Consider the following 21,419-nt stretch of genomic DNA (forward strand, 5'->3'; position numbering starts at 1 on the left):
ACTGTAGAGATTCCTCTCTGTGGAGCTAACCACAGGCAAGCAAGGCCCTCGAAGTTCTCTCCTGTTTTATTAACCTGGCTGCTTAAAATGCACTTTCAAAGCACCCTCTCATGGAACCTCTTCAAGATCCTATAAAGTAGAATCCAATCACCGTGTAGATCGATTAATTAAACCGACAGGTATTTATTCTGCTGGGCGACGAGGATGTGGTGACGAACAAGACAATCGAGATCCCCGATCTCGTGGAGTCGGTGGGGAGAGAGGGAGCGCGGAACAAATAAGGAGCAAACAACAGCAACGCACACGTGGCGATTTCAGATCGTTAGAGGTGGGAAGGAAATGAGACCGGGAAATGCCTTGGACGATGGCTGGTGCGGGGAATGGTCAGCGAGGGGCGCTCAGAGGAGGTGGCGGTTGACCTGAGACAGGAATGAGGAGAAAAGAACCAATCGCAAGAAAAGCAGGCAGGGGCTAGTACCAGGTAGCAGGAACGGGCAGCGCACAGGCCCCGAGGCTACACGAAGCACCCCTGTAGGAGGGACAGAATGGTGGCCAGGGCGGCTGGAGCTTAGACAGAGAGCAGGGAGGGCTGGGAGACCCAGTGGGAGCGGTTGGCAGAGGTGGATCCTGTGGGCCTCGTGGGCTCGGAGAGGAGTCCCCATGAAGTCAGGGAGGCTCAGAGAGGGTAAGCCATTTGTCCAGGGCTGCACATTTAACGGTGGCCGAGCCAAGATCCAACCCGGGTTTCCCAACTTCCCATCTAGTCCGCTAAACAGTCACACAGGTCCACATGTGGCAAGAGCACAGTGCGTGTTTCCATTCAGCACAGCCCATGTTCTGAGAACACTGTGGGCTTTTTTTTTTTAATTGCACAGAAAAGCGCGTGCATCACAGAGGGAATTGTCACCAAGTGGGCCCGCTCGTGTGAGGGGCACTCACATACACAAACAGCACTCCAGAAGCCCATCTCACGGCCCCTCCCAGTGCGTCCCCCCGACTGGATTCTAAGCCTAGAGATCACTTTTACTGCTTTTGAACTTTACATAAGTGGAATCGCACAATCTGTGTGCTTCCTGTCTGGCTTCTTTCACTCATTGCTACGAAGATTTGTGGTATTTCAGTAGACGTGGCCTGTGTCACGGGCCAGACTGAGGTGCCATGCGAAAGCTTCCCCCTACAAAGGGCGCCAGGAGAAAGCAGCTTCCGCGGGAAGCAGTTCTAAGGGTGTCACTATATGAAAAAGTAAGGCACAGAACAGCACATGGAAAGAATCCCATTTCTGTTGGGGTGGGGGAAGGTTTCCTTTCATGTAGAATCAAAATGATCCTAGAAAATACACTGAATTCTCTCTCAACCATAGTGCACTGTGGACTCTTAGTGCATCAAAGCCCCTGAATGGAGGGCCTGTCTTGTTTTGGGGACAAAGACAGGATCTGCTAGCCGGACTCACCTGTGCCATATAGATTGTCTCTCTCTCTCTCACTCCTCCACCCCGTTTTTGGCCCGTGAGTTACAAGAATGGAGGGATTTTTATCTGTTTTGTTCACAGCTATAATCCCAGTGCCTGGCACATAGTAAGTGCTCAATAAATACTGGTTGAGTGAGGGGGGTCTAAATGAAAGAAGTGAGTGAAGCAGTCCTGATGGAGGGTGGTAGAGCAGTGGGGACGGGGGCTAACAGGTAGCCCTTGTCCCATCAGAAAGGTGCAACTACCACCTGAGCACAGCCCGCAGTTTCCACGTGGGAATGTGGGCCCAGTGTGGCTGAGCTCCAAGTATAATATTTCAGGGGAAGCCCGAAACGTCTACCTTTATGTGAAATGTCTTGGTACCATTGCTGATCAAAAATCCCTAGCGGCTGCTTACCTAGGGTGGGATGCTGCTCTCTGCGATCTCTAACCTAGGGCAAAATGCTTCCCAATGCATCTCACAGAACCCCAAATTTCTGGGAAAGCTGAGTGGAGTCCCAAGAGAGGGTGTTGAACAAGCTGACTTGGCCTTTAAGTGCTTCTGAGAAACAAGTGGCATTTTCATATTTAAGTTCTTGAAGCAATTTTATTTCAGGGTGAGTTCCTTTCCCTTCTCATAACTCTCAGTTCCACCCTCATATTTATGCTGAGCCCGGGCATCTTTCCTCCACTCTGGAGCAAAGATCGAAAGTAAATATTGGCAGAACACGGGTTTACTGTGACCCAGATAAGGAACAGCACAGAACGAAAATAGCGAGAGTTTAGCGCTCCTCCCACAGTGTCCGCCCCGACCAGACTTCCTCAATATTTGCTTATGAATTTTACTTCAGACAAGTGCCCAGGATGCGTTTCGTCGCCAACTGGGTGAGCCCTGCACGGGTCCGGGGGCTCCGTTCTGTGCATGACCCTGGGGACAGCGCCCCCTGGAGTTGCACCATGGTTGCCTACTGCGTTTACTGAGATCATTGTTTTGGGGCCCTGGGTGGGGGAGAGGGGTGGACATAGGAATCCTTTTTGCTTCTGCTCAAGTGTCTGTCTTGTGGAAGTAACACACACACACGGAGAAAAATTCAGTGTGAAAGGGTTGTCGTGAAAAATGTCTCCCTCCTGCCTCTGTCTGATCTTTCCCAGCTCCCCTCTCCAGAAGCTCTTCCTCTTGCCGGTTTCTCACCTGTCCTTGCAGATGCATAAACACATCTTTTCCACTCTCCGAATATCACACACACACAATGTAACATCTCTTTCTGTTTCCCATGTTTCTGTATCGTGTCTTTGGTGCCAGTGGTTTATAGGAGGGATCGGCGAGCTACAGCTGGTAGGCCGAGCCCACTCTCCCGCATGGATTTGTGCAGCCTGCAAGCTGAGAGTGGTTTTTACATTTTCTTACATTTTTAGGTGGTTGGGGAAAACATCACAAGAAGGATAATACTTTATGACACATGGAAATTATGATATTAAAATCTCCGCGTCCATCAATAACGTTTTATTAGAACACAGTCCGGTCCGTGTGTTCAAGGGCCATCGGCGGCTGCTTCCTGCTACCATGGCCCACTGCAGTGTTTGTACCAGGGTCGCACGGCCCTTTCTAGAAAAAGCTTGTCTACCCCTGGTTGCTACTGTACACACCACCATAGACCCTGGAGGTCTTTCGATATTGGCACGTATTAATGTACCTCATTCCTTTGAACAAAACCTCTAGCGCATCTCATTGTATCGCTGGGCTGTAATTTATCTGTCCAGTTCTTGCCATGGACCCTCAGATTCCTGTGTAAAGGAAAAGAGCTCATGTCTGAGGGAAGTTTAAAAATTCCTAGCAAGGACAAGAATCCCAAGTGGTCACTCTGTTTAATATTTGTATCCTGCTCTTTCAGAAATGGGGTCTGTGGCCGCGTATAGCAGGAGGGGCAGGCCCCATAAGGCTGTGAACCCACGGAGACAGAGGTGGCATACCAGGAAAGGACTGGAGTCACGCCGCCTGCCCTTCCCAGCCGAGGAAGCCTGGATTAAATTTGAGCTGGAGGCTGTATTTGAATCATATTTGCAGATGATGCAAAAATCTTTGTGGGTGTTTATATTCCTCAAGAGGGAGGTTGAAGGCAGAACGCCTTTGAGAAGTTGGAATAAAGGCCAAGCAGGATAACACAGAACAGTGTTTCCTACCCTTACGATGGCCAAATCCTGAAGTAAACGAAATATTATTTACTTACCATGTTTCTTTAACTGATGTAGTTTTTTTTAAAAAAAAAAACACAAAATATAAGTTTCATCTGGAGAAATAATATCCATGGTTCTGATGAGTTACTGATATATGTATTTTTCAAATGCACATAAATATTTAATAAATACTGAAATTTAAAATGCACACACAACCTCATCCGCATGCCACCTACAATAATCTTGCAAACCGGCAGTGACGTCTCTACTGAGCATTTTTAAGTGCTGGGCATCCGAGCCGGGGGTTGCCTCGCCAGCAGCCATGCCTCCCCTCCTCCCTGCTGACAGACCCTGACTTTTCTCAGCGGCCGTGCCCGGCCCTAGGGAATGAGCTGCGCTCGGTTTTGGTTTAACAGAGTCATGTCCATCGCGTTCTCCCGCACCTGTGATGGGCCCAGGGGCGGCTGTGCGGCCCCGGGCTGGCCAAAGGGAAAATCTGCTGGGGGATTCTGGGAAAGCATTTTCTCTCTGATAAGAAAGAGGCGCACGAAGAGAGACGTTCTTGCCTCTTTCCTTTCCTTCCTGCTCTGGACATTGTTGTGTGAAGAGGTGATGAGTGAGCTGTGACAGTCATCTTGTGACATTAGGTGACCAGCCTACGGACAAGCTGGTGACTTGCTGATGACGATGGTGGGAAGGGAGAGTGCAAAGAGCCTAGGTCCTTTATGAAGTCTTGGGACACCAAAGTCACCTTCTAAGTCAGCAATGACTGTCGTCACAGCCTGAACTGCTGCGGTGGAGCCTGAGACGACCCTGGTGGGGCCGATCAGTTTGGGGCTTTTGGGCTGGACTGCAAGTTCAGCCACACTCTCAGCCGTGTTCCGGCTTCACCATGCAGCCTGAGCTCTGGCACCTTGGGAGCTTGACTTCACTTTCCTAAGCCTTGGTTTTCTTGTGCATAAAGTATGAAGAGTAATACTACTTAAGACAGTGATTTTGAGGACAGAGAAATTTAAATTCACTTCAAGCACTTAGAATAAGTGCTGCCATTACTATGATCGCTATTATTATTAATTATTGTCTCTATACTATTTAGAGAATCCTCTAAAAACAGGGGGAAAGGCAACATGGACAGAGACAGGAAGTTGATGGCACCTAATTAAAGGCCACCAGCTGGGCACAGAAAGAGCAGAAAATGATCGAGTGTCAGGGCTGACCGAAAGCTGCTGTGGATGAGTCAGAGCTTCAGTAAACAAGCTCCATGGAAGCCCGTGGGGGGAGTTTGGGGGGTGGGGCGGGGGGGGGGGCTGGACCAGGAGCGTGATGGGCAGAGTCCTGGCTGCGAACCTTCTGTTCCTCGATTCGTGACTCACACCTTTCCAGGAGCACGGACTCTACATTTGGTTAACTCATCTTTTTAAAGGATGTGGGAACTTGTCCCGGGTCCGGAGGCATGGAGACCGTGGCCTGGGGGCTATTTACGTAAGAGAGCAGAAGGACTCAGGACCGAGGTCACACTGCTGCATGTGTAATGTACGAAGCAGCTGTTGGTCAAGTGTACAATAGACCAGGAGGGACAGCGTGAGCAGAAGCAGCCCTGGATGGTGAGTCACTGAACTCATGACTCCACAGGGGACCCAGACCCAGGGAAGTTCCTCTCTGTTTCAGACCTCAGTCTCTCCATGTGTACAGTGAGGGTCCAGGGCAACCTATGGTCGGTCCTGTGACCGTGACGGAGAGAAATGCAACTGGCTGCAAGGAACCGGAAATCCAACGAACCATGGCTTAGACAAGCCGGAGCTTATTTCCCCCACATAATACAAAGTTCTCAGGGAGGCAGCTATTGGTCTTGACTTCTTGGCTCGAGGGAATCAGGGCTCTTGCTGGCATCTCCGCACTCCTCTTGGCTTCTCCCTTGGGGTTTCAGCACGGATGCTTCTATTCTTCTTAAGGGAGGAACAAGGAAGAAGGGCAGCACCAGCTACACTGCCCCTTTTAACCCAAAGTAAAAGCTTTCCTGGGGCCTGCAGAAGAGCTCCCCTCACATCTCATTGGGCAGAGATGATCACATGACTGATCCCAAGCCTGCCTCAGCTGCAAGGGATGCTGGGTATGTGAGGATGTGGGCAGCACCGTGAAAGGTGAAAGAGTGGAGGGAATGGGTGTTAGGTCTTCTGACCACAGGGTCTCAGGGCAGCAAACTCCTAATCCTGGCCGCCCACAGCCTTGGGCGTCCGTCCACCTGTGGCCCTCCCGGCTAGCGTTTAAATTGTGAGAACAAGACCTGGGTTCGAATCCTGACTCCAACACTGGCCGTCTGTGGGACTAGGGGAGAGTCACCTCCTGTCCCTGAGAGTTCATGTCTCACCCGTACAGAAAATAGAGTCCAATTCCTACCTGTGGCTTCAGGGCTGGCCTCACGGGCGGGCACCCTGTGTAGTCACACAGCACCCCATGCCCCGAAGGGCCCTCCCCTTGGTTTAATGCTCTGCTATCGCCATCTTGAAATACTCAACAATTTCATAGCAAGGGGCCCTGCAGTTTCACCTTGCACTGGGTCCTGCTAATCCTTGGTGGGTTCTGCACTGTCAACTACCCCCCCACCCCAGGGTGACCCGCCTCCCTGCTCCTCTCAGCCTCGTTTCTTGCCTCCCTCTCTCCTCTCCTCACTCTGTTCCCACTGGACACCCTTCTGCTCCCAAATGCTCAGACGGGCATGGCCTGGGATGAGGGAGCTCTCTGCAGCTGAGGCAGCCCCCGAAGTTGCTGGAAGCCGCCTGCTGACCACTCCCTCCCTGGCTGAGCAGCAAGGCTTTCCTGGAAGGCGCGCTGGGTGACACACGTTCATGTCCACCACTTTATTTTTGTCTCTAAATATCTGTTTACCATCTCTTAGTAACACATGTTTTGGGAAAAACTTTAGGAATGAGGCAGAATAACAGAGGGGTGAGAAGTCTGGGTTTGGAGTCAGTGTTTCAGTCTCATCGCTGTGTGGCCTTGAGCAAGTCACTTCACCTCTCTGAGCCTCCGTTTTGTGTGACGCGAAGTGAGGACAATAGTATTTGCTTCATGGTGCTGTTCTGAGGGTGAACAGGCTGGGAAAAGGCTCGGTTCAGGGCCTGAGACCCGGTCATCATTCAGAAAACAGTCATTGGTATTAGAATATCGAAACTCTGAATGAATAACGAACTTTTGTGGAAAGAAAACAAAAAGCTGCCTCTTCCCTGAAGTCAGCTCTGGTTTTCTCTCCTCCCAACTCTCTACATGGATTTCTTAGGGTCTGTTTTTGGCGTAGCTGCTTGTTTTTCAGCCTGGAAGTGGCTATTTACTCACTTGTATCATCTGGGTCTTTGGTTGAAAGTGACAAACAAACTCAACTCAAAGTGGATTAAGAAAAAGTGTGAACCCTGGCTGGTGTGGCTCAGTTGGGTGGAGCATCGTCCAGTAGCTGGGTGGTCACGGGTTCGGTTCCCCATCGGGGCATGTGGCTGAGTTGTGGTTTTGACCCCTGTTGGGGTGTGTCTGGGAGACAGCCAGTTGATGTTTCCGTCTCACATGGATGTTTCTCTCTCCCCCTCCCTCTCTCTCTCTCTAAAAGCAATGAAAGAGTGTCCTCGGGTGAAGATTTAAAGAAAAGTATGTTTGAATGCATTGGTTTATATGAGTGAAAAATCCTGAGATAGGGTAAGCTTCAGGAAAGGCTGGATCCAGATGAACACCTGTCACCTAGGAATCATGCTCTCTCCAACTGTCAGCTCTGTCACATGGGATCACCCTGTGTGGTGGCAAAGAGAGTCCACAGCTTTCCCTGGACTTTCATTCTGGCAGGTCAGCCAGCCAAGTAGATAGAAGCTGACTCTCCTGTGGACCCAGCACAAGTCTGGGGGGTGACTCTGGTTGGCCAGACATGGGTCACATGCCCACTGCAGAACCAATCCCCAGGGCTAGGGAAAGGCACATGCTCACTGCCCAGGTCCGGCCCCTCTACCGCTCTTGTTGGGAAGACACCCAGGCCCTCCTGAGCCACGTGCAGCAAGAGTTGGAGAGGAGCAGTCCCCAAAGGAAAACCACGGTGCTGGGACTGACAGATGGGGCGATGGACAGTGGTCAGGTACAGACAGCAGCTGGCCACTGAGCAGCCCCACAATGGTCCTGCTATGTCTACTCAAGGCCTCCTGTAGACATGCTTGGTGCTCGATAAATGTTTGTTAAATGAACAAGTGATTGTACAAGAAAACTACCAATGGTAAAGTCGATCTGATTCATCAGGAAGGGTGTGATCTTAGGGTTGCCTTCTCAGGGGCAAGAAGACAGACTCTGATAGCCCATGTGCTGCCCACTTTTATTCTAAGCTCACAGGTTGGCATCATTTCCATGTCAAAGCCATGATCGCGCCTGCCCCAGTACAGAACGAGACTGCCCCACAGGCCCCCGCCCACCACAGGCCCGGGCAGATGACAGGTGAATCAAGCCTGGCTCACTCTGCCCCGTGTCAAATGCACAGGAGGCCCAGCCCAGGGAGATGCTGAGCAGGGTCTGAGAAAGGCAGCTGTCATCGCAGCCCTTTCCTCCCCATTGGCCAGTGCCAGCGGGCCACACGTTCACACGGTTCCTTTCCCATCAAGAGCTTCCCAAGGAGCCCCTGTGCCCAAGTCACACCCAGGGTCCGTGCAGGCGATGCCTGGAGCGTGGTGGGCTCGGGGCCTGGCAGACCCGGGCACACACAGCTGCAGCGCACTGCGGCCCCACGAAAAGGTGAGAGCCGTGCAGACAAACCATCTATTTTCCAACACTTTTCAGAGAGTTGTAAGTTCACAACCAGAGAGAGTGGAAAGCAGAGAATGCCCACATCCCCCTGCCCTTTCCACACACAGGCCCCTGCTATCAACTGCCCCCGCAGAATGGGACATTTGTTACCATCAGTGAACCCACGTGGACACATCATTGTCACCCAGAGTCTGCAGGTGACATTAGGGGTCACTCTGCGGGGTGTGCATTCCACGGGTTTGGACAAGTATGAAATGCTATCAATCCACTGTTCCAGGGTCACACAGAGTCATTTCAATGCTCTGAAAGCCCTCTGGGCTCTGTCTGGTCCCTGCTCCCTCCCCTGGCACCCCTGCTGATCGTCTTAGTGGCTCCACAGTTCTGCCTTTTCTAGACTGTTCCATTTTTTATGGCTTTTTCTTATAATATCTGTGGCTTCAGCTGGACTGACAGTGTCCACTCTGAAAGCAGATGCCCAGGCCAGTCTGGTTAAATATTTTGAATATTATTCCTGGAAATATCCCTTTCTTTAAATGCTGATAATAAATTTTACCTGTAGGGAAACACCGTGCAGGCCAAATCAAGCAGGCCGTAGGCCGTGTTTGGCTCATGGGCTGCCAGTCGGAGCTGTCAGATGTGGGGACGGAGAAGGGTGAGGCTGGCCCCTGGAAGACCTGTTCCAGCTCTGCCACTTCCTAGCTGGGTGACCCTGGGCTGGTTACCCTCCTCTCTGAGTCCATCTGCCAAGTGAAGGCCTCGAGTGTGTGATTTTGGAGGCAGGGACACACCCAGGGCCAGTCTCTGAGGTTTGATGGCCTGGCCTTTTTCACAGGTTCCCGCAGACTGCAGTACGCCCGGCCACGTAGATGTATTGCTCTTGCGAAAGGCGAAGACAATGAACATACTACCAATCCCCAGAAATACACAGGACTTGGGGTAGGAGAAGCGAGAGGCTGATGGAGTGAGACTTGGTGCCTGTCTGGCTGGGCAAAGAGAAAAACCAACTTCTCTGCATCCCAGAAACCCTCGTGGCAACAGCCATCTGGACAAGGGTTAGGAGCTGGGCTGCCTAGGGTCTAATCCCAGTTCTTCTGTCTACGGGGTGTGACCTTGAGCAAGCAACTTAACCTCTCTGTGCATCAGAGCTTCCAGGGCACTGCTGTGTGATTGATGGCTGCCCCCTCGGCCGGGCAGTGCATGTCTCTCCCTGGTGGCCCTGACGTCCTTGTCTGGAAGGCGAGGTTAATATTTGTGGGGGTTGAATGAGTCAACACATACAACGCGCTTGAAGCAGTGTCCGGCACAAGGTAATGGCCGCCTAGGCGGCCACCAAGAGAAGGGCTGTTACCTCTGTTCTGCGCCGTGGGCTTCACTGGCATCTAGCACAACTGGAGTCATCCCGTTTTAAAGAAGAGAAAACGGAGGCTCAGAGAGGGTCTATAACTCACCCTGGGTGACCCAGCTAGCGATGGCAGGCAATAGCAAGAACAATCACAGCAATAATGTAACAAGATTGGAAACATCTAACACTGATTTAGCTCCCAGAGTTGTCATGTGCTGGCCCTGCTGCTTTAAGTATTGCCCCCATCCCCTCACCCCTGCCCCAACAGGGTGTGTTTCCCACTGCCCCTAAATTCCACTTAGGGCCTGAGAGAGGCTCAGCTCCAGGCAGGCCTGCAAGACTACGAGTCTAGTTCTTGGGGTACATGCATGGGCTCCAGTGGGGCACCCTGGCCCTGTGACCAGAGCCTTACCCCTTCTTCCCCTTTTATCCTCAGACTTCAAAGCACTTGTCACACTCTAATTACAGAAGACACCTCCCTGCACTCCAGGGAGGCAGGTGTTTTGTAATTACCTGCCTCCGTGAGGCCGCAGGGCACCGGGCATTGGGGCTGCAATCATTACTACGGTAACTGCAGGATATACTCACAGGATGTGGCCGGGACAGCCTTGACCGCTACCTTCTCAGAGGCCCTCCCAGACTACCCGCTCCAAAGTAGTCCCCTCCTCTCTCTCTCATGCACCTGCTCGGCTTCTATGTAATTTCAAAAATTCCGTATTTGTTTCACAGCGGACAGTCTGAAAGAATAGCAGCGGCTGCCTTCATAGAGCAGCCCCACGTGCTGGTTCTGCACTTCGCATTAACCTCCTGGGGCGGTCGCGTCGCTAGTGCAGAAGCTGTATTTGATTGCGTATTTGTTTGCTCATCTGTCTATTTCATGTTTATCTCCCCCACTCATCCATCCATCCATCCAGTCATCTTTCCCTCCATTCAGTCAACACGCTTACTTAACAAAAACTACACGCCTGGCTGGGCTTTAGGACCCAGCAGTGATCTCGTCCGTCACTGTGTCCCCAGTGCCTAGCACACTGTCCAGTACGGGTAGGCACTCAGCAAACCCTTGCAGACTGAGCGAATTCGGGATCCTGTGCGTGGCCTGTGTGACAGCGCCAGTCTTTGTGTAAACAGAGGTGTCTCCTCGTGCCCCAGGAAGAAGGAAACCACAGCACTGGCACCCCGTGTCCCCACACCTTCACTCAAGCTGATCCCTCTGAGCCTTCCCTTTCTCACCGTTTAGACCAGGGTTGGGTAAACCATGGCCTGGGGGCCAAATCAGGCCCATCGCCTGCTTTTATATATAAAGTTTTATTGGGACACAGCCGCATCTATTTGTTTAAGTATTATCTCTGGCTGCTTTTGGTCTACACCGGCAGAACTGGGTAGTTGTGAAAGAGATCTGTGGCATCTAAATGTTTCCTACGAGGCCCTTTACAGAGCAGGTTTGCTGACTTCTGAACTAGATGACTTTTCATATGGTTTTAGAATGAATTGAAATGCCTCCTCCTCCAGGAATTATTCTGGGATCTCCCAGGTGGGGTTAAGGGTCCCTACTGTGTGCTCCCACAGTCACATGTTTCCCTTTAAAACTACTTCTTAATCTATCCACACCCAGGAGCCTTTCCAGATACTTTTCTGCTCCTTGCCAACTCCCCTCCCCCAGTGAAAGTGGAGCACACAGGCCACGGCGTATATCTACTTATGTCCTGTGGCCCTTTGTAAAACCTACCATGTTTTTTGCCCTTGTTGAGAATGCATGCTAACATAACTCGTATTACCCTGTATTTATTCAGTGGGCCAGAACGTATCCAGCACCTTCTATGAGCCCAGCCCTGTTCAACAGATGGTGAACGAAGCCTATGCAGCCCCTGCATCGCATCCTCTTCATAGGAGTGGTCCTTCACCAGACTCTGAGCAACTTGGAGGAGGGGCCTGGCTAATTCAACTTTACATAGGAATTTTTTCTCAGAGTCTGGCACATAGGGGGCATTTAATGAACTCAAATCCTTGTTGATGTGCATACTTATGGAAATGTAAAGGCACCAGAGGAATATCGTGATTGGAGAAAATAATTGCATTGGAATAGCGACAGGGATGGTCAGGCTGATGGTCATGTTTTGGAGATTTTCAGTGAGCCTCCTGCCAGTCACTCAGTCAGTCAACAAACATTTAGTCATTATGCAATCTGGACCAGTAGGCCACGATTGGGCACCATCTTTCCCAAGGCTCTGTGACATAGGTGTCACAGACCACTAGTCCCAACTATGGATGGGTGTTTTGCTTGTTCTTGACTGTTGATATCACACCTACAGAAATCAAATTGATTGCCAACCTTTAGAAATTGGGAGATTTCATATAAAAATCTGAACTTCTGTCTTCTTGGGAATACCCTGGCAGACTTGGGCCTGCATTCCTCAGCGGCAGGAACCAGATGGAGCGGAGCAGCGGCTGCCTCTTTAGATGGGACATACACTCACCAGTTTGCTCCAGTCCCCACCTCTCCCTGCTGTCTGCTTGACCTGGAGACAAGTCAGCTGCTATGCAGCACCACGTGGTTTTCTTACCCCCTTTCTTCCTGCTAGGCTCCTAAAGGCTTTTGAGCTGTTGATCCCCAGGGTGTGGTGGCAGGAGGGTCAGAGGTCTGAGGGGCGGGGTCTCTGACAGTGACAGCTGTTGGCTCTCAGCCCCAGGCGCTGCCCTTCCCCAGCTCTGCTCTGAGACTCCCAGCAGAGCTGTCTGTCCCCACTTCCCTGCCCTCTGGCTCCCTCCAGCACCTGTCTTGTGGGAGCTATGCTGGGGGATGGGAGGGTGGGGAGGGAAAGAGAATAGCCCCTCTCTGTGAGACCTGCTCCCAGATACCTGCAGTCTCTCCCCGGTTCCAGCCTCACCCAGCTGGTTCCTGGGCGTCAGTGACCCACCCTGACTCCTGTCCTTCCAGCCCCAGGGACTGTGGCAGCTTCCTGCTCTGGATGGTCTCGCCCTTCTGTGACTTCTCCACGACATGGAACCAGTCCCCTGGAGAAACCCCCTCTGTCGAAGGACATGAGTGTATGCCTGGAGGCAAGTGACTCGTCACTGGGAGTTACAAGAACATCAGGTTCCATGGTCTGAGTCCTCTGGGCGCTGCCGGCTGCTGAGCTCCCCAGGGAAGGCACAGCATCTCTGGTCTCCATGGCCCCAGTGGGCGGGCTCTACCACAGACCCTCGTGAGGCAGGAGGAGAAGGGCCATCTGGAGCTACTGGTGACAGACACTGGGATGAGTTGGGGCCATGGAGAGGGGTCAGCAGCGCTGTGGCGGCACTGGGGACGGGAGGCCTGAGCAGCCAGCTGGAGTCTTTCCCTGACTGCTGGGAGGGGCAGGACAGGAGCCCTGAGCAGGGAGGCCAGAAGACAGAGGCCTGGCGCCTCCCCAGCGCTGGATACAGAACCCGCTAAGGACAGGGCCAGCCTTGGCTCCCGCCATCGGCTCTTGCCAAACTTAAGGGGGGCTGAGGCAGCAGCAGGGAGAATCCATATGGGCGCATTCAATGTAATATAAATGGCGTAGCCCAATTTCATTCATTCCTGAAATCAAGAGTTTGCATCCCTGGGCTCGTAGTGATCACATGGGTGCAGGATGGTTAATTTAAATCATTTAAAAATCAAAAGGAACTATACCAAATGCTCTTTTCACTTCCTTTTGACGGGCAGTTCAGGGAATTCTTCATCTGCTGTGAATGTACACGCCCATGCATGTGTGTATGTGCATTTCATGTGTGCTCCATGTGTGTGCATGTGTGTGCCCTCCATGTGTTTCTGCAGCGCATCTGGCTGGGGTATTTCAGAAAACAAGCGTCTCCCATGCGATGTGACATGAGACTTGGCAGGACAGCTCAGCCTTTGGGAACAAACGTCTTCCCAGCTCTTCGGTCCTTATCTGTCCTCCACAGCTGATTGGAACCACCAAGGAGACAGCGACGTGCCTGCTTTGCTCCTCTTGTATTTAGGAGCCTGGCACATAGTAGGTGGGAAGGTATTAAGAAAAGTCTTGGTCCACCAGACACAAAAATGAATTCAAAATGGACCAAGGACTTGATTAGGAGACCTGAAACCATAAAACTCCTAGACAGAAACAGGCAGTAAGCTCCTTGACATTGGTTGTGGCGACAATGTTTTTGAATTTGTCACCAAAAGTAAAGGCAACAGAAATAAAAATAAACAAGTGGGGCCACAAAAAACTAAAAAGATTCTGCACAGTGAAGGAAACCACCAACACAATGGAAAGGCGGCCCACTGGATGGGAGAAGATATTTGTAAATCGTATATCTGATAAGGAGCTAATATCCAAAATATAGAAAGAACTCATACAACTCAACAGCAAAATAAAATAAAATAAAATAAAATAAAATAAAAATAAAACAAGCCAATTAAAAAATAGAGATCTGAAAAAACCTTTTTCCCAAGAAGACACAAAGACGGCCAATAGGTACATTAAAAGATGCTCAACCAGCAGGGAAATGCGAATCCAAACCACACACAATGGAATGAAATATCACCTCCCACCTGTCAGAAAGGCTGTTATCAAAAAGTCAACAAACAACAAGTGCTGGTGAGGATGTGGAGGAAAGGGAGCCCTGCGTGGGCACTGTTGCTGGGATTGCAGATTGGCGCAGCTGCCATGAAAAACAGCATGGAGGTTCCTCGGAACAGTAAAAACAGAACTATCACACGGCCCAGCAATTCCACTTCTGGGTATTCGTCCGAAGAAATCCAAAACACTAATTCGAAAAGATGTACTCACCCCACGTCCACTGCCGCGTTGTTTACACTAGCCAAGACTCGGAAACAACGGGAGTGCCCACCCACAGGTGAGCGGATGAAGAAAATGTGATATAGGCACACACACAATGGAGTATTATTCAGCCTTAAAAAGAAAAGTGAAACCTTGCCATCTGTGACAATATGGATCCACCTGTGGGCATGATACTAAGAAAATAAGTCAGACAGAGAAAGACAAATAACATATAATCTAAAAAAAACAAAAAAATGAGCTCAGGGATACAAAGAACAGGTTGAAGGTTGTTGCCAGAGAGGGGGTTGGGGGATGAGCGAAATGGGCGAAGGGGGTCAAAAAGTACAAAGTTCGGTTATGAAATACATGTGTTATGGAGATGTAGCCTGCAACACAGTGCTTTTAGTCAACGATACCGTTTTACACATTGGAACGTTGCTAAGAGAGTAGATCTTAACAGTTCCTATCACAAGGAAAAATTTTTGTAACTATGTATGGTGAGGGGTGTGAATAAGATTTATTGTGGTGATCATTTCATAATATGTACGGATCATTGGGTTGTACACTTGAAACTATAATGTTCTATGTCAATTATACCTCCATAAAAATTAAATAATTAAATTAAATTAAACATCTTTTACAGAGGGTGGATCTCTGCAGAGTTCTGGTGTGGCCTCCGGGGTCTACCTCTGAGCATTTGCACATGATGTTTCCTCTGCCTGCAGAGCCCTGCCAGCCCCTTTGGCCCAGTGAATGCTCCATCCTCGTTCACATAGCAACTCCAATGTCACCTCTTCCGGGAAGCCTTCCCTGATTTTCCAGAAAAGATCTGGTGCCCTGTCAAACATCCTTACATCATTCATTTACTTATTGTTCCTTTCCGTCACTGACACATCCAGCCACTTATCCAACACACATCCACAAAGCAGCTACTCGTCTTTAGGATTTGTTCCAGGCACTGAGATACAGCCCCCGCCCTCACGGAACTCACATTCGGGAATCATTCCATAAACAAGTCAACAGACTAAATATCTTCAGATTGATATGAAATAAACAAACAGGGTGAAGTGGCCAGAGAGTGACTGGGGTGAGGCAGTGGGGACCTCCCTGAGGAGGTGAGGTTTTGGTAAGTCAGGAAGGAGCTGACCGTGGGAAGATCTGGGGGAAGCACACCAAAGAGAGGGACCGGGAAGTGCAAAGGCCCTGAGACAGGAACATGCCCAGCACAATTCATAAACAGTCAGGAAGGCACTGTGGCAGGAGCACAGCAGGGAGAGGGGAGCTCAAGACGGGCCAGGGCTGGCAGGTCGTGCAGGGCCTTTGGGCCCCAGTGAGGACTCTGGATTTTGACCTGAGAGCAGAGGACAGCTGTTGGAGGGTTTTAACGAGGTCTTGTGTATCTCCACGGTGCCAGCCTTTACCCCCATTTGTAATTCTGCTTTTGCATGGCTGTTAGAGTGGAGCCTGGCTCCCCACCTGATTGTGAGTTCCCGGGGTGGGGGTGGCGGGGTAGCCATGTCCCTTCTGATCCCCAATGAATCTGTGCATCTGACTCATAGAATGTGTAGGCCTGAGGTCGGGTGTCCCCCAAAGCAAAACAAGGATATAAATTGTGTTTGGGGGAGGTAGCCTCAGGAAGCAAGGGAGTGGGGACCCGAGACAGGGACGGGAAGGCAGCCACCCAGGGTACCTTTCTGAGCAGGTTACTGCTGTGGGCACCTGAGGCTCAGTCCCACTGGGGAGCTCTGGGACCAGTGTAGAACATGCCCCCAGGTGCCAGGAAACCGGTTTTCATCCACTGCCTCCCACCAGTCCCTAGGTGAGGGCGGCTGCCAGGACGTGAACTCTCGGGCACCTCTGGCTTATTTCGCATGGGCTCAGGGGGCTTCAGTGGCCAGAGAGAGCCCTCAGCAAAGAGACGCCGGCACTGCCAACTGGAAGCCACCGGGTAAGCGAACGGTGGGGCGCGGTCCATGTTTAAGTAAATGAGTGACTGCTTACCGGGAGAAATGCCTCTGAACACGTTAGCATGGGCACCACTTCCTCTTGAATTTTCAGCAAATCTCCGGAATTCCTCCGGAGGGGGAAGGGGTGGCTTTTGCTCCAGTGTGTTGGTTTTTGTGTGGCCAGGATAGAAAATTCTGGAAGCCTGCCCTGCCATCCCAGGAGGCTAGGGCGCACCACATCCTAGGAATTTGGGGAAGAGAAATTTGGATTTTTCTCTAGGAAGCAGTTTCCTCAACAGTCCGAAAGTCTTTATCAGCATTCAGCCATCTCTCATTCAGGCAGGCAGCCCTGATGGTGTGGGCCCTGCATTCCAGGAGCAAAGCCCGGCTCTCCTTCCCCCGCCTGGGAAAACTGGACCGCGTGCGGATGGCACCGTGCCCTCCGCCCACCCCCCGGAAACTGGTCTGGCTGGCCACGGGGTGGTTGGGGAGGAACGCAGAGCTGTTTAAACATGCCCCTTGCCACCTTAGGAGGCATGGGAGACGGCAGGGACTTAGCTGCAGAAACGTGCTGAGGTCCTGGTTTCCCCGATGCAAATTCCCCAGCCCTACGAGTGGGCCTGTGCAGAGAGGGCAGGGATATAAAGACACCGAGGGGCAGAGGGACACCTTCCAACAGAGGGAATCAACGCGTCCTGCCCATTACCGGGAACCCGTGAGGCCTCCCCGCCCCCCTCACCCCCGCCCCCTCGCTGGGCCCTAGGTAGGTGGTGGGCCTCACCCCTTTAGACCAGCTTCCTTAACCATGGCACTGTTGACATTTGGGGCCAGTTATTTAATTCTCTGCGGTGGGGGTGCTGTCCTGTGCATTGTGGGATGTTTAGCAGCATCCCTGGCCTCCACCCTCTGTGTGCCAGGGGCAGGTCCACTCTCCCAGCCACGACCATCAAAAATGTCTCCAGACTTTACTAAAGGTCTCATAGGGTCCGACACCACCTCTGATTGACAGCCGCTGCACTGCGCCCACGCGCAAGCCCTTACACAAGGGCTTACTTTGTTCCAAGGCCTGTGTTCAGTGATTTACCTGTGTTGATGTGTTGAGTCTTCACAACAAACTTACCAGGTTGGGGCTGCTACGGCAGCTCCATACTGTTGAGCCCAGGCTGCCACTGTCGTTCTCCCCTCCTTTGGGTGTTGCCTGGTCTTGGGGGGCAAGATGTCTTGACCTCACACCCACATCCCAGACAGTGGGAAAAGGCTTATCTTTTTCCCTAAAGTACATTCTGGAAGTTGTCAATATTGCTTGATCACACCCAATTGGTCAAAACTGGTCACATGGCCACATCTAACTACAAGGGAGGCTAGGAAATGTAGTCTTTATCGAGATAGCCCCAGGTTCAGCTATGAGCCCATCACTGTGGAATAGGGCAGGATACTGAGGGATAACTCCCAGTCTCGACAGCATCCTATTTCACAGATGGGGAAACTAAGGCACAGGGGGTTAAGCACTTCTCCGAGGCCACAGAGAAAATAAGGAAATAAAGTAAGGAAATGTATATAAAGTACCAGGAACCCATAGGAGCTCACAGCTGTCCCTCTTCCCATACTTCCTTTCAGTATCATCCGTTGCAAGCGTCTCCTCCAGTGGAAGATGCTGGAAGTTTTCCTGCACTTCCAGAACCTACAAGTTTCCTTGGACCCCTGGAACCCACACCCATTAGGTCATCTGAAGTAACCCAAAGGTTTTCTGGATCAATTTCTCAAACAGAGCAAAGGACCCATGCATGGCCCCACTTCCACCCATGCCCAGATTCCCATGAACCGCAAGGAAACTGAGGCCCAGAGAGGAGAATGGACTTTCCCAAGGCCCCACAGCTGGCTCCAGGCCGAGCCAGGACTAGGAGCCCAGATGAGGAGCCCTGGCGAAACGCCACCTCCCAGCTTCTGAAACTCCTCCACCCTCCCATCGCCTATTCTCTGCTACATTTGTACCAAACCTGGTACATTTGCACCTGTTTCTGCCTTTTAATACCTTTACTGCTGTGTTGCTGAGACTTCTGGGAGAAGCTGAAGTTTACACTATGAAGACACCATTTTTTGTCTACCTGAAAGCCAGACTCTCTCCTTCTTAAAAGCAGAACCTTATTTTGTTCAGGGGTGGGAGGCATCAGGGAGAGGTGGGGACTGTGGGGAACTGGCGTGACCCCATGGTTGCTGTCAGGCAGAATATGGGCTCCACGCAGCCAAATCCTCCAGTGTTTTAAGGGAGATAGAAGTCTGTGGGTTTTTTTAGTAAAATCTCTTGATTTGTGAACATTGGCTCAAATTTTATTAAAATGCCACGAGGGCCAAAGGAAACATATCTGCAGGCTTGTGGGCAGCCAGGAAAAAAACCTCAGTTGTTTACCTTTGAAAGTGGAGGCTGCAACAGCTACAAGGAGGGAAACAGAGAAGGAGCCGGGCTGGACGCAGCCCCAGCAACTGCAGAGTGCTTGGGGTTAGGGACTTCAGCCAGACCCTGGTTCAGATCTTCTCACTTCCGGGTAACTGCTGTGTGACAGAGGCTGGGTTGGATTGCCTCTCTGTTTTCCAGACCATTTAGAGGGTGTCACTGTATCCATCTCAGCACTGTGAGGCTGTGAGGATCCCCCTGAACAAGCTCACGTGGGCGGGGCACCGGGCACATAAGGAGTATATGCTAATACCTTCCCTCTCCTGGGAAGGGCTCACACTTAGAAGTTCAATTTGAATTAGACTTTCTCAAGCCCACCCTCCCTCCCTCCCCACCACCTTCTTCTTCTTCTTAAGTTAAACAGTATGAAAATTTAGGGCCAGGTATCAGGAGACTTGGTACCAGGCCTTGGCTCTGTTCCAACCCTGGAGTGAGACTTCAGGGGAAGGGTCCCTTCTTCAAGGGACCTCAGTTTCTCCCTCAGTGAAATGCGCAGGTCTGACTGGAGATTTAGATGCTTTTTTGGGTACTAGGATCGTGCAATTCTATTGAGCCTTGGAGAGAGGGATGGGGGTGGGGACAGTGGCCTTAGCGGTGATGGGAAGGCACGGCTAGGGCAGGAGCCTGAGTCAGAGGGCACTCTTGGCTGGGGGGCAGGAGAGGAACATACCTGCTCATAGAGCCCGGTGACTAGGAAGCCACAGGAAGGCAGCAGCCGAGTCACCAGCAAGCCTGTAAACAGCCTCCGAGCATAGCTAGGTCCCTGCTTGTCTTGGATCCAGCCACAGGCCTATCCCAGGGATTTGGGGTCAAAGCTCTTACTAAATCATCCTGCCCAGAGCATGGAAATCCTGAGTCCTTCCTTCCAGCTTCCTGAGATCTGCCCTCTGCCCACCTCCCCTTTCACCCTCCTCCCTCCTGCCAGGACAGAGTCTGCTGAGTTTCTCAAACACGCAGTTCTCTGCCTGCCTTCAGGCCTTTGCACAAGCTGCTCCCTCTCCCCAAACGTTCTCTCCCTCTTCTCTAGGCCTCACCAGGGTAAATGCTTCCTGACGGTTCACATTTCAGCTCACGTATCACCTTCCAGGTGGAGGTCTAGCCCCCACATGAACACAGGCCCTTTTGCGGCCCTTGTCTTCTCCTCAAAGAACTCACAACAACTTGTGAGCTGTGTTGACAGGTGTGTGTGTGTTTGCGCAGTCTGTGCGCCCTTCTCCTGAGGGTTATTTCTGCTGCTACAGCCCATTCACCGAATGAACGAGCGAATGAATAGAACTTTCTGAAGGGTTCCAGGTAAGTGGTGAAAACCCAGGGAGCTCAGAGGCCTCTCAAAGGGATCTCACAGCAGGTCAAGTCGTTCCTGAGCTCAGGCCTCCAGTATCTCCCCACTGTACTTAGGAGAAAACCCCAAACTCCACTCTGGGCCTCATAGTGTCCCCCAGGGTCTAGCCTGGCTGACTTCTAGGACCTCGTGTCCTCCGGGTTGTGCATCCCAGCTCCAGCCACACTGGTCTCCTTTCCGTTTCTTCACCACACCAGTCTCGTTCCTGCCTCACAGGGTACACTTTCTGTGCCCCTTGCCTAGACATGCTCGCCCCCAGGCCTGCTCATCATGTGTGTCTCAGCCATTCAGAACATATATTGCTTTCTGAATTTACCTCGTTTATTTACAAATGCTCGATTGACTTTTAGCTGAGTGCATGGCTGTGCAGAATAAAGACAGCTTTCTTCAGCTTCCCTTGCAGCTAGGTGTGGCCATGTGACCAAGTTCTGGCCACTGGGTTATAATCGGGAGTGTGTGCGGCCTTTGCTGAAGATTCAGCTGCCGTCTGCCCTTTGCTCAACATCTTCCGTTGTTTTTCCTGCTACCTGGTAGGCAGATGGGAAGGCTGTGCTGTGACCTCCGTCTTGGAACCTGAGACTGAGGGCCACAGCCTAGGAACGGCAAGGGGCGGACGGGAAGGAGCCTACGACACTGGGAGTGTTCTGAAGACTCCAGATTAGCCCTGAACTGCCTGCATCTGGACTTCATTTACAACAGAGAAAAAGAAACTTCTCCTTTGTTTTTTGTTGATTTTCAAAAATTAAGTTTATTAAATTTTATTATGACCACATTTATATGCCCTGAGCAGTAGAAGCTAATGTAGAATGTCAACTAGCATACACGCTGGGCCTTTTTATTTTAAAATGTGCTCGATAGGCCTTTATCTATTCTGTCCAGAATTTTAGTTGGAGTGACCGAAAGAGCCCTGGACCAGAGACGGGAGGCCACTTGCCTGGGGTCACACAGCAGGGGAAGGGCAGAGCTGGAGTTTGACCCCATAGCCCCAGGCCCTAACCCCCAACGCTCGATTCTAAGAAGCTCCCAACTCGGGGTGTGTGCTGACTTCCTCCAGGCTCAGTCAGCACCATGGGCAGTGCGATCTACACCTTCTCTGCCTTTTAGACCAAGAACTTCTTTCTTATTTCTTAGGGCTCAGAGCATGTGCCCTCTGGGCCCTAAGTTGGAGCGAAAACTCCA

The 21,419-nt window shown here is 51.3% G+C and overlaps 1 long non-coding RNA gene across 2 annotated transcripts; it reads left to right on the forward strand.

The window, feature by feature from the left end:
* The first annotated feature begins 15,878 nt into the window (after window positions 1–15,878).
* Window positions 15,879–21,051, forward strand: LOC123479606 (uncharacterized). Of its 2 annotated transcripts, none has more exons than XR_006655266.1 (3): window positions 15,879–15,982; window positions 16,313–16,448; window positions 20,775–21,051. It is a non-coding gene; the product is annotated as an uncharacterized lncRNA (long non-coding RNA). The 2 variants fall into 2 exon arrangements; XR_006655267.2 differs by lacking the exon at window positions 20,775–21,051 and adding an exon at window positions 18,064–18,578.
* Window positions 21,052–21,419: the final 368 nt, after the last annotated feature.

This window comes from Desmodus rotundus, chromosome 6 (assembly GCF_022682495.2).
Source record: "Desmodus rotundus isolate HL8 chromosome 6, HLdesRot8A.1, whole genome shotgun sequence".
NCBI classification, from domain to species: Eukaryota; Metazoa; Chordata; class Mammalia; order Chiroptera; family Phyllostomidae; genus Desmodus; species Desmodus rotundus.